General features: G+C 36.8%; 1 protein-coding gene and 1 pseudogene across 6 annotated transcripts in view; one reads left to right on the plus strand and one right to left on the minus strand.

Moving 5' to 3' along the window:
- The window catches only part of AGTR1 (angiotensin II receptor type 1), a 45,311-nt gene extending 35,944 nt beyond the window's left edge, over nucleotides 1–9,367 (minus strand). The window contains exon 1 of one of the 6 annotated variants that reach the window (XM_010375055.2): nucleotides 9,240–9,367. The gene's annotated coding sequence lies outside the window, so the exon portion shown is untranslated. Of the gene's footprint in view, nucleotides 1–9,026; nucleotides 9,193–9,239 lie in introns of those variants that run through there. The other 5 variants (XM_010375053.2, XM_010375054.2, XM_010375052.2 and 2 more) reach the window with 5 other exon arrangements.
- Nucleotides 9,368–11,070: 1,703 nt separating this feature from the next.
- LOC104671560 lies at nucleotides 11,071–11,298 on the plus strand (annotated as a pseudogene).
- The last annotated feature ends 1,401 nt before the right edge of the window (nucleotides 11,299–12,699 follow it).

A 12,699-nucleotide genomic window follows, 5' to 3' on the forward strand; every position in this document is an offset into this window, starting at 1 on the left:
GTTATAGGAGGATGTAAAATAAAAGTAAACATATCCTTACCCTCTATTACTTTTCTCTGCATCTACTTCCCAGAGGTACTACTAATAGTTACCTATGTCTCCTTCTAGGACTTGCATACACATGCATATAAATATGTATAATCATAAAAAATGCATACACATGCATATAAATATGTATAGCTATAGTTTTTTCTTTTTGTACATCATAGTGTTTTCTTCTCTGCTTTATTTATTTTACTTATTATGGCTAGCAGGTTTTCTACATCAGCATATATAAATCTGTCTCATTCATTTTGATGGCTGTACAATATTTCATTCATTGTGCTGATACATAGTTCATTTAACCAGTCTGCTATTAATGAGCCTTAATCTGTTTTTTTCAGTTTTCCTTTTGGCTGCTACAAAAACGTCTCAATAATAATATTTATATATATATGAATTTTTGTACTTATATAAATGTATCAGTATAATAAATTCTAAACAGATTGTTGAACCAAATTGTTTGCATATGCTACGTTTTTGATAGATATTTACAGAACGTCCTCTGTTAAGGTTATACCAAGTTATAATACCAAGAATCTGGATTTTATCCAATCATTTTTTCTTTATCTGATAAGTAAAAGGGCATATCTTTGTTTTGACTTGCATTTCGTTAATTATGAATGAGGTTGAACTTCTTTTCATTTTCTCACTGTTTCCATAGTAATTCTTCTACTAGTTTGCTCAGCCATGGCTCTTGCTCATGTTTCAATTAGGTCGATTATTGCTTCTCACATTAAAGAGCTCATGTTATGTTAAGGAAACTGGAATTTTACATGTAATGGCTGGCAAAGAGCGTTCCCAGGTTTCTTGTTTAGATTATAACTTTGTTTATGGTACTTTTTACTGTATAAGCATTTATTTTTATGTAGTCAAATTCATCAATATTTTTCATTATATACAGGAAGACTTTTTAAATAAGAATTTTTATTTAAAGTTGAAGATTTATTCAAGAAGATTGTATATAGGTTAATTTTTAAACCAACTTTAGCATATCAACTTGAGCATTTAGGCATACTAACTTTAGCATTGTTATATAGAATAATGTTAGCATTGGAAGGATCTATTAACAAAAGAAATTTCCCATGAAATGATTTCTTCTATAAAATATCATGACAGTGTGAATTCTGTGGACTCTTTGTGAGACACTAGTGTACTGCAGAAAAAAAAATTACAGAAAGGGTCAGATTTATAGTACCAGTCTCCAGAGAGTTAATAATAGTTGTCTAGTACTTAAAATCTAGAGTGAATTATAAATAAAGTAATAGAAATTCCAAGACAAATAGAAAGTAAAAAATACAAAATCAATAGAGATCCATTATAGAAAATTTTGTAGGTACATACAAAAGAAAGAAAGAAAAAACCTCAAAAGCTCTTAAGATTTGTTGTATTTTCTTCCTAATTTTTCTTATTGACTCCACAGATATGCATGCATTTAAAAAATATGCAAGTGATTTTACTAACAAATCAATCCTAACAAAATGAAATGAATTTCATTAAGATGCCAATAACCCAAGACCTTAATGGCATCTTGACAAGCATCTACCAGGTATACACATACGTGGGATCACACTTATGATTCATGTGTTATACACTGATGTTTTCACTTACTATTATCTTTCCTTGCCACTAAATATTTTAAAATATATAAATTATATATTAATTTTATATTCATATAAAATATATAACAACTGTAATGTTCTATCATATGGCTTAAGTTGATGGAAATTAAAAAGGAATGGGAATAATTGTGTGTTCTCTCAAAAATCCATTCTGATAACTCAGTAGATAATAGGCCAGGACATACTCAAGAAATCATTACCCAAGAATCACATCAAATTCTTTTTCATTCATGATAAAGTGGCAGCCATTAACTGTGTAACTGAGGGCTGGGAGACATCATGATACAACGTGTTTTATATGAAGTGACATCATTTGAATGGGAAAGAGAGTTAGATTATTAAAGCTGGGTTAATGGAAAATTCTCATTCTAAGGGCAGGAGCATTTGAATTGACGGCAAGAAGAATTCGAGTCAAAAAGTAAAGTATATGTGCTGATAAAATTATAAGTGTGAAGGGAAGATGTATGTGCTGATAAAGTTGTTAAGTATATGAACTTTACTAGAAAAAATGCTATGCTATGAGATTTTTTTCCAACTGTTAAAAAGGAAACCTTGTGCAGACTGCATTCAGCCACAGTCACAAATATTGGGGCTCAGTGAAACCAGGGGACTCTTAAGGGCTATAGAGGGTGATCACTGGTACTTTATTTTTTATTAGTACTAAGAAACTCTGCCTGCTATGTGTAAGATATCTTTTGGGTATTTCTCCTTCTCTCCAACTTCCACTACTTGTCATGATGGCAGCCCTGGATTGATTTTGCCCTAACCCATAACTTACAGATTGGATCTTGTAATGTCAGTGCTACCTGAATATCCACAGTTCTAGATTTAAGCAGCTGGTGAAATTTTATCTTCTACAAATTTTCTCAATACCATTGAAAAAGTGGCTGCTCAGTCCTGTTGGCACAGGTTTCCCCTCAAACATGATCCCAGAGAACTCATACACACCTGTCTTGACCAACATCAATAAGCCCCTGTCAAAACAGGAGATATTTGGACAGATCCAACTGATGGCTGCCAGAGAATCTACCTGCACTGGTGAAGTAGTTCAGGGACTGAATCATGTGGGGAGTCACTGGTTTAAAATACATCATCACTTGCTTGAGCATTGACTGGTTAGTAACTATATTCTACCACATTTTTGTAAACCATGCTTGTAATAAGTAAGCATTTATATTAAAAGCTGAAAAAGTAATATGTAATTTGAGTTGGAATGCTGAACAGTCTATATATATGTAGAAAACAGAAAATAACTACTTGTTCAATCCAAGAGAGAATTTACTTTATAGCATGAGAGTACCAAAAGGTAAATAGAAAATTTTGGATTTTTTATGAGAAAAAATAGAGATATCAAAAGTTATTATTATTGCTATTACTATTATTCGAGACAGGGTCTTTCTTTGTTGCCCAGGCTGGAGTGCAATGGTGTGATCACGGCTCACTGCCGCCTTCACCTCCCAGGCTCAAGCGATCCTCCCAACTCAGCCTCCTGAGTAGTTGAGACTACAGGTCCCAACTACCACATGGTGTGTGCCACCATGCTCAGGTAATTTTTTTTACTTTTTGTAGAGATGGGGGGTCTCAGTTTGTTGCCTCAGCGGGTCTCAAACTCCTGGCCTCAAGTGATCCTCCCTCCTTGGCTTCCCAAAGTGCTGGGATTACAGGTGTGAGCCACCACACCTGGGCTCAAAAGTTAATTTTTAAAAGTATGTCATCTACTAGTTTTTAAAAAAGCTTTATTGAAGTATAATTGATATGTAAAAAGTATGCATATAAAAATAGATTTTAGTGGATTTGGACAGGCTGTCATAATTTTCATATTTTTTCAAACAGTTAAAGAAGGAATTTCTAGAATTTCCCATTATTGCACTTAAAGGTAAGATGACAGGAAAACATTAGACCAAAATGGAATAGATCTTGTTTGCTTTTTATAAAAAAATCTATGAGGGAAACAGATTTTGATCTCAAATTAAAACTTTAAATAAATTTTCAAATAATTAGTTGGCTTTAAAAAGTAGGTAGCCCAGTATAGAGCAGATACTGTAGGTAACAGCTAAGAGAATAGGCAATGGAATTAGAATTCTTACATTTACATCTCGACTATATCAGTTACCGCTTTTGGGTAAGCTATTTATCTCATTATTACTCAGTATCCCAATCTATAAAATAAGGATAAAACAGTAACTATCTCACAGGGTTGTTGTGAGGATTAAATAAAAAAACATTTAAAGACTGAATATTGTGTTTGGAACATTTATTAAAAATGTTAGTTAAAAGTCAAGAAAACACCTCTTCATAATTATTCTAAACAAGCCACAGGTACTGTGTACTGTGTTTCTTTTCCCTTAATGTGCATCTGAATCACCTGTCGATCTTGCTAAAATGCAGATTCTTATGCAATCAATGGGTCTGGACAATGTCTGAGATTCTGCAGTTCCAACAAACTCTCAGGTGATGCCCATGAGGCTAATATGGAAACGGATACGTGAGATGTTTTCCTCCTAATTTGTAATACAATGTGTCTCAACAGGGGGAATGAGGACGGGGAGAAAAGAAGGTGTGGATAAAATGTACAGATTTCATATGCCCCTTGGGTGATTCCAATATTCTTGTCGTCTTAAGAACCACAGGTTTGATATTTCAACCTTTCATTCTTTTTTATATTTTTCTTTCCTTACTCTTTTCTCCACTTTACCCTTACCACTGCTGCTGTAGACTGAAATACTGTATTCACGCTTAGCTCTTCAATTAACCAGACAAAAGCATCAAATTCGTCATTGTGTGTAATAGGATAGTATACCTAAATTAGATTATTTATTTCTTAACTTTTTTTTTTTTAATATAAGGGTCTGAAAATGTATTTAACATTTTCTATAGTTTTAGCCAAAAACAAACAGGCAAGCAAGTGAGTTCGTGGAACACTTAGTAAAAGGAAACAAGGATGCGTTAGGTGCTGTCTATACTATCAGAGGAGTTATAATCTCACGAGGAGGGGAAAGGAGCAGTGGTTATTACAGAAGTGGCCAGAACCAAACAGTGTGACCACTTTAGACATTCTGTCTGGTCTGAAAGGCAGGACAGAAGGAGGGGCCATTTTTAAATGGCTTCCTACCCTACTAGCATTAGACTATTAGAGACGCATGCCAAAATATGTGCTTAGTTTGACTACTATATCTCTACAGCAAAGACCATTTTTACACTTTGGCATGTGTCCTCAGGGCCTAATATCACTCAGATCCACAGTATTTCCTCTGTAAGTATCTGCAACTGTTGTTGATATATTTTATAGACATAATTCTTCATTTTCCAAAGTAGACAAGAGAAGCTTTGACTAATATAGAATGAGAAAATAACTAAATAAACTTAGCAAATTGGCAACAACAAATTCTCTTTAAAAGTACACAGTCAGGCCGGGTGCCGTGGCTCATGTCTGTAATGCAGCACTTTGGGAAGCCGAGGCAGGGAGATCAGTTGAGGTCAGAAGTTTGAGACCAGCCTGGCCAACATGGCGAAACTTCTTCTTTACTAAAAATACAAAAAGTAGCTGGGCGTGGTGGCATGCATCTGTAATCTCAGCTACTAGGGAGGCTGGGGCAGGAAAATCACTTGAATCTGGGAGGCAGAGGTTGCAGTGAGCTGACATCATGCCACTGTACTCCAGCCTAGGCAACAGAGCAAGACTCTGTCTTAAAAAAACAAAAAACAAACAAACAAAAAGTACACAATCATATGTGTATTTCTCAATATTCTTATTTCGTAGTTAAGCATACAGAGTACTTAAATCCATTGATCTAAATAAAATTTCTACATTATTTGGTGAAGATGAAGGCATCTATGTGTGTATAAGTGGACGAGAAATCACATAACAGTTGACTTAAACTGAAGGATTATTAATTCTATGATTTTAAGTTTTAAGAACATCTAGAATTGGGATTTGATATAGGAAGGCACATTGTAATAATAGGAAACAAGGCACACTCATTTTTTGACCCATTTTCCAAACTTTTAAATGTTAAAAAAATAATTAAACGTGAGATTAACAACACAATAAAAATATTCTTGGTAATAGGAAGGAGACTGATAATAACTGACAGACTGTAGACTTTTGTTTCTACTTAACACAGTTAGAGAATGCACCTATTGAGGAAACAAATATAAACAAAACAAAAACAATTCAAACCCTTCTAAATTAACTATAAGAATAATGTAAAGTAATGTAATCATACAGCATTTATACTACATAATGAATTTTTTTGTTACTTAAAAATTTTGGAAGACAATTTTGATTTTCATATGCAAGAATTTTTTTCGAAGCATCTGCTATGATAAGAAAGAAGAAAAATCAGATAGTAAATATTTTAATGTTAATACAACCACAGCTAGCAGCAATAGTCACTAGTCCTTTTATGACTGTTCTAAACATATACTCTTTTCTATTTCCAGTTGTCTAATTTGTCACTAATGTAATAACTAGGGAAATATCTGGCAATTTATAGTTCTTTAAATTATAAGACTTTTTTTCTGTGATTGAAACATTGTATTTTAGAGCTTTAATAGGATTATGGTAGTCACTTGCCAATTCAGTGGAATACTACCTTAAGTCATATAGATATTCCTTGATTTAAGATGGCTTTATATATTAAGCTATTAAAAAGTTGATTTTTAGAAGCTAAAGTTCATATTATGAATAAAACAAAATGTAAAGTGATAGATAAATTTAGGATACAAATCGATCAAATTTACTGTTGCTTATCAGAGACTGAGTATTCTGCTTTAACAAGCACCTACGTGAAAAGAAACACATACCACATAATCCAATGATGTTAGGTAATTTTGAAAAAGAAAGATTAAGCCTATTTTGAAGAAAAATAATAGCATTTTCCAATCATTACGAGTTAGAAAGCTGATTTGTCAGTTTGCTAGATAACATGGGAGAAAAGTGTTCCTAAGCTAGGCTTGGACACTTGGTCACATTTTGTTGCTCTGGCTCCATATTTGTTTATTGCCACAGCATATCTTCAAAACAGCATTTTAATCTTTACAACACTTGGGCTTACTGCAAACTTCTAAACACCATTCATAATTTGGTAGCTTATTTGGGAGACTCTTTGGCATTCTCCAGTTACGACCGAGCAGAAAAAGGGCTAGGTAAACTAATAGGCATGGGGCTAGAGGGCAGGAGCTTGCATTAAGCAGCCAAAACACATAAATGTGAGGGGTCACTATTTTTGTCCCTGTAACAAATTCAAAGGCAAAATACAGCAACTCTCAGTTATCTGCTTGAAAGGACACTGTGGCAGCACAGATAAAATGACAGCAGACATGCATCATGCATTTAAACTATGAGTTTTAAATTCCTTCTCAGCTAAGTATTTTACCTGACCTTTGGGTAAGTAGCGGATTAAACTTTTCTTCCTTAATTTTCCCTCTAGCATAGGGGAAAATGAGTCATTAGTATTAATTAGTCAAATCAAAATAACAACAGCAGTCATAAGTAGCAGCAGGAACAAAAAACCAAAACAAAATTATATACACAAATACACAACTCTGATCCCAAACTAGAAAGAAGGAAAAGTGAGAAACCTGAGCAACCCACAAATCTGCCCTTTTTTGAATACTGACCCAGGGTAAGAGAGAGAAAGATTTAAGCTTAGAACGCTGTGGGACAGCAGCATTGCCGCAGCACCAGTGACTGAAAGACATTTTGCAAATCGCAAGGAAGACAAGTCTTCCATTGGCATCAGTGGAACTGGTGGAAGAAAACCAATTTTCTTTTGAGTTGGATGATGGAACAGTTGATTCAGTTTAAGGTCAAAGAAGAGCAGAACCGGAAATCAAGGCCTCAGGATGGGAACAAAGAACAACGAAGTCAGGGAAAAAAAGGTGGCGGGGATAGAGAGTGGATAACAGACTTGAAACTAAGAATCACAGAACTTAAGCGAATGTTGAGACCTAGCAATTATGATGGGCAGTTTCTATTAACATAGCCTTAAGCTTAGACTTTTATTTTAAAGCAATAACCAAAAAACAAAAGAAATGAAGGAATTATATCACTGTAGGGGACCTTATGGGCAGAGACTTGAGGTTCAGAGTTGTGAAATAATGCTCCTACTATCACACAGCAAGTTAAGTGGGAGTCTCCATTTCCCTTCTCCCCATGCTTTCCTGCTCCTACACTGTCAGGAAGGGTGGTGGAGAGGAAGGAGAAGGTACCAGGGCACCCAGGAATACATCACAGCCTGAGGAGAGGTCATGCAGGTGGGGCCTTTATAGCTGGGGAAACACCAGAGAAGACAAGGGAAGTATGGCAGTTCCTTTCTTAGAGAAGACTTATAAGAGGGTTAAAGCATATGCTATGTGAAATAAACACCTGGAGATCCAAGAACCTCAGGTGGTAACTAACAAGAGAATCATGTTGGGATGCAGCAGCTTCAAGGGGAAGCACAAGTTCCTCAACCAAGTAATAAATTAGATCAATAGGGTGCCAAATTGCTTGCCTCTTACCATTACTTTATCTTCTCAGAATGACACAGGAAATAAATGTAGCCAAGTCCCAAATTTGATCCCAGGGGAAAGTGAGTAACCAAACTTTCATTAGGAGAGGGTTCCTGAGTGGGGGAAGTAGGTTTTTAATACTTAACGAGGCTGTTAGTAAACAAAGAGAAGAGGCCCAGGTGAGCTCAATAGCCAGGTCACAAATGGTTGCCCCAAAAAACGGTGCAGAAGGAGACACTTTGGCGAAGAATTTCTGAGGTCTTCACGAGACTATAACAGGCTGGCACTGTGGAGATGTTTACCTGGACATTTAACAAAATCGGAGGATGGAGTTGGGTGCCGGGCAGTGGCCCGCCAGAGGCTCTGTTTAGTCCTGTGAAACAGAAGACCTTTTGCTAAAATCCTGTCTCAGTTACACATATGCATTGGCTAAGGCTGTAGGGATTGGGGTGTGGAGACATCTTGCTTCTCCTTCCTCAGTTTGATCATTCAAAGAGCATCTGGGAACCCTGAGGGTGGGAGAGTCTGGCCCAGGTTGGAGGATGTCCGGTGTCTAGGACCCACCGCTATGGTTTGCAGGGAGAGAGCTAAGGGGAGGTGAGCAGCGCAGGGACATCGTCAGGGAAGCACAGGGCGGGGATGGGGACACTCTTAACTTCACCTCAAAAGTAGCACAACTTTTAAACTAACGCCTTGCAGAGTCGTATGGGTTTCCGACTCAGATGATGGCTAAAAGACAAGAGTTAACTAAAAGCCTCAGGAAGAAAGTTTATTGAGTTGCATCTTATTTCTGTAAATTTCTTGCTTACACTAGGAAAAGTTTGGTCAAAATGGATTGAGAATTTCAGGGCACGTGGCAAACAAACCTACCTTGTTCCCTCCCGTTCCAGAAGCCCCTCACCTGATCTGGTGAAGTGTGGCCAGCTCCAGGGGCAGGCGTTGACCAGAACTACGGTCGCTCTTTCCTTGGTCCCAGAGAGCTTCCCAGTATAGAGCCAGCAAAAGTCAGGACACCGTGACATGAAACTTAGCACCCCACCCCTGAAGTCTCCCAAGCGTGCCTGGCGGTCCGCGCGGACTCACCCGCGCCCCGGGCGCTGCGTCACGTCCCGCCGAGGGCCGGCTGCGCTGGTGCGGTCTCCCGCCCGCCGCCTCGGCGTCCCAGCTGTGCGCCCTCACTCGCTGGGTCCGCTCCAGCAGCTCCCCATCGATCACTGCCGCGGCCCGGCAGAGCTGCTAGCGGCGCGCCGGTCCAGACGTCCTGTCACTCGCTGCTGCCTGGGGTCCTGGCTGTCAGGAGCTGGAATCATCCGCGGGGAGGCAGCTCCGAATTTATAGTGAGGGGCGTTGCTGCTTCTTGGGTTCCGGGGACGAGGCTCTGTTTTGCATTCCCTCCTCCTTCGCCCCGCCCCGGGAGACCCTCCCGGCCCAACCTCCTCCCTCTCAGGATACTGACGGCAGCAAGGATGATGCCACAGTCGTCCCCTGTCAACTATCAGATCAGCGTTCACCTGGCCCCGAACCCCGCCTAGCGAGGCGTCATGAGGGACAGCGAGCTGCGGGTACAGGAGTATCATTTCCTGCGGAGATTAATGTTCTTCAACATTTTTTTTTTTTTTCTGAACTTGGAAAACTTTTAAGGACGAATTAGAGAACTTCTTTCTCTTTCCTATGAGTAACTCGAACTTTGGTAATACTGTTGTGGATCATAGATTACATGGATTAATTCCAGGGTTATGAAATTAAAGGGTGGACACTCATTTCTTCCTATTGGACATGCTACCCAGGTTGCATTTAAAAAAAAGTATTGAAAAAACCCAATAAATATTTAAAGAAGAAGTAATATCAATTCTTCACAAACTCTTCCAACAAATAGAAGAGTAAGGATGATTTCCCAACTCATGCTATGAGGCCAGTATCACCCTGATAACGAAACCAGATAAAGACATCACGAGAAGACTACAGATCAATATTTCTTATGAGTATAGATTAAAAATTCTCAACAAAATGCTGGCAAATTGAATCCAATAACATATGAAAGGGACTATACACCATGGTCAAGTGAGGTTGATGCCAGAAAGTAAGATTAGATTAGTTTACCAAAAATTAATTAATGTTTGATAGGTGAGTAGGGTGACTATAGTTTACAGTAATCTATTGTATATGTCAGAGTAGCTAGGAGAAAATAATTTGAATGTTTCTAGCATAAAGAAAAGACAAATATTTAAGGCGATGGATATCCCAATTGCACTGATTTGATCTTTACAAATTTTATGAATGCATTAAATTATTGCATGTCCCTAAAAAATGTACATCTATTGTGTATCAATAAAAATGAAATTAAAGAAGTAAAAAACAAGAATAAAGGACAAAACCTACATGATTGTCTAAAATTTTCTTCAAAAACTATTGGATAAAATTCAACACTTTTTCATGCTAACACTCAACAAACTAGGGATAGAAACTTCCTCAAACTGTAAAGTTTATTTATGAAAAACTTAACTAATATCACACATAATATTGAAAAACAACGTTTTTATGTCTAAGATCAGGAACAAGACAATATGTCTAGTCTTCCCATTTCTATTTAACTTTGTACTAAAGATTCTAGTGAGGGCAATTGGACAAGAAAAAAGATAAATGGCATCTAGATTAGAAAGAAAGTAAAACAATTTCTATTTGTAGATGACGTGATTTTGTTTTAAAAAGCCCTAAAGAATCAATTAATTAACTATTAGAACTAAGAAACAAGTTGAGAAAGTTTTTAGAATACAAGATCAATATACAAAAATCAGTTGTATTTCTATACATTAGCAATAAACAATCAACAAATGGAATTAAGAAAACAATTCCACTGTTTGCTTCTCACCACTTGCTGTGTGGGTCTGTGTCCTCTCCTGCCAGACATGCTGCCATGCCTCAAAAAGTTAAGGAAATCAAGGACTTTCTGCTTACAGCCAGGTGAAAGGATGCCAAATCTGTCAAGGTCAAGAAAAATAAGGATAATGTGAAGTTTAAAGTTTGATGCAGCAGATACCTTCATACATTAGTCATCACAGACAAAGAGAAGGCAGAGAAACTGAAGCAGTTCTGGTACCCTGGTTTGTTAGAGAAAGAGATGAAATCAGACACACTGATTTGAACTGTGTTAAAAATTTAAAAATTCAAAGATAAAAATAATTTTACTTACTATAGATCAAAAGAGTAAAAATACTAAGAAATGGCCAGGCGCAGTGGCTCACTCCTATAATCTCAGCACTTTGGGAGGCCGAGGCGGGTGATTCACGAGGTCAGGAATTCGAGAGCAGCCTGGCCAACATGGTGAAACTCCGTCTCTACAAAAAATACAGAAAAAAAAAAAAAAATAGCAGGGCGTGGTGGCACATGCCTGTAGTCCCAGCCACTCAGGAGGAGGAGGCTGAGGCAGAAGAATCACTTGAACCCGGGAGGCGGAGGTTGCAGTGAGCTGAGATTGTGCCACTGCTCTCCAACCTGGGTGACAGAGTGAGACTCCATCTCAAAAACAAACAAACAAACAAACAAAAAAAAAACCCTAAGAAATAAATTTAACAAAAAGGTATAAAACTTATACTCTGAAAGCAAACAAACAAAAAAATTGTTGAAATAAAGTAGACCTAAATAAATGGAATGACATTACATGTTCTTGGATTGGAAGATTTAATATTGTTACAATGGCATTAATCTTCAAATGATCTACACTTTAAACGAAATCTCTATCAAAACCCAGCAAACTTTTATTGCAGACATGAATGGAGTTATCCTAAAAACATGTGGCAGTGCGAGGGACCCAGAATAGTCAAGACAATTCTGAAAAAGAACAAACTTACCAATTTCAAAATTTACTATAAAATTGCAATAAACAAGACAGTGTGGAACTGGCATAGGAATAGATAGAAAGATCAATGGAACAGAATTGTGTCCACAAACTAACCCTTACATGTATGAGCCACTAATTTTTTTGATAAAGGTTGAAAAAATGTAGATGAGTAATCTTTTTAACAAATGGTACTGGAATAATTGGATATCTACACACAGAAGAATGAAGTTGGACTCCTTATAATACCACACGTAAAAATTAAGTCAAAATGGATCATAGACCCAAGTTTAAGAGAAAAATTATAAAACTCTAAATAGAAAACATAGGAGTAAACCTTTGTGACCTTGGGTTATGCAAAGCCATCTTAGATACAACTCCAAAAGCATAAGAAATACAAGAAAAAGTAGGTAAGTTGGATTTCATCAATATTAACAGCATCTGTACTTCCAAGGGTATCAAGAAAGTGAAAAGAAAAAGCCAAGAATGTGTGAAGATATTTGCAAATTATATATCTGATAAGGACTTGTATTCAGAACATATAAAGATAATAAAACACATATAAAGATAATAAAAAACCATTAAAAATGGGCAAAGGATCTAAATATACATTTCTCTAAAGAAGGTAGACAAGCACATAAAAAACCTCAACATTATTAGCCAGCAGGAAAATGCAACTCAAAGGAACAACTAGATATGATTTTATGT

This window comes from Rhinopithecus roxellana, chromosome 1, assembly GCF_007565055.1.
Source record: "Rhinopithecus roxellana isolate Shanxi Qingling chromosome 1, ASM756505v1, whole genome shotgun sequence".
NCBI lineage: Eukaryota > Metazoa > Chordata > Mammalia > Primates > Cercopithecidae > Rhinopithecus > Rhinopithecus roxellana.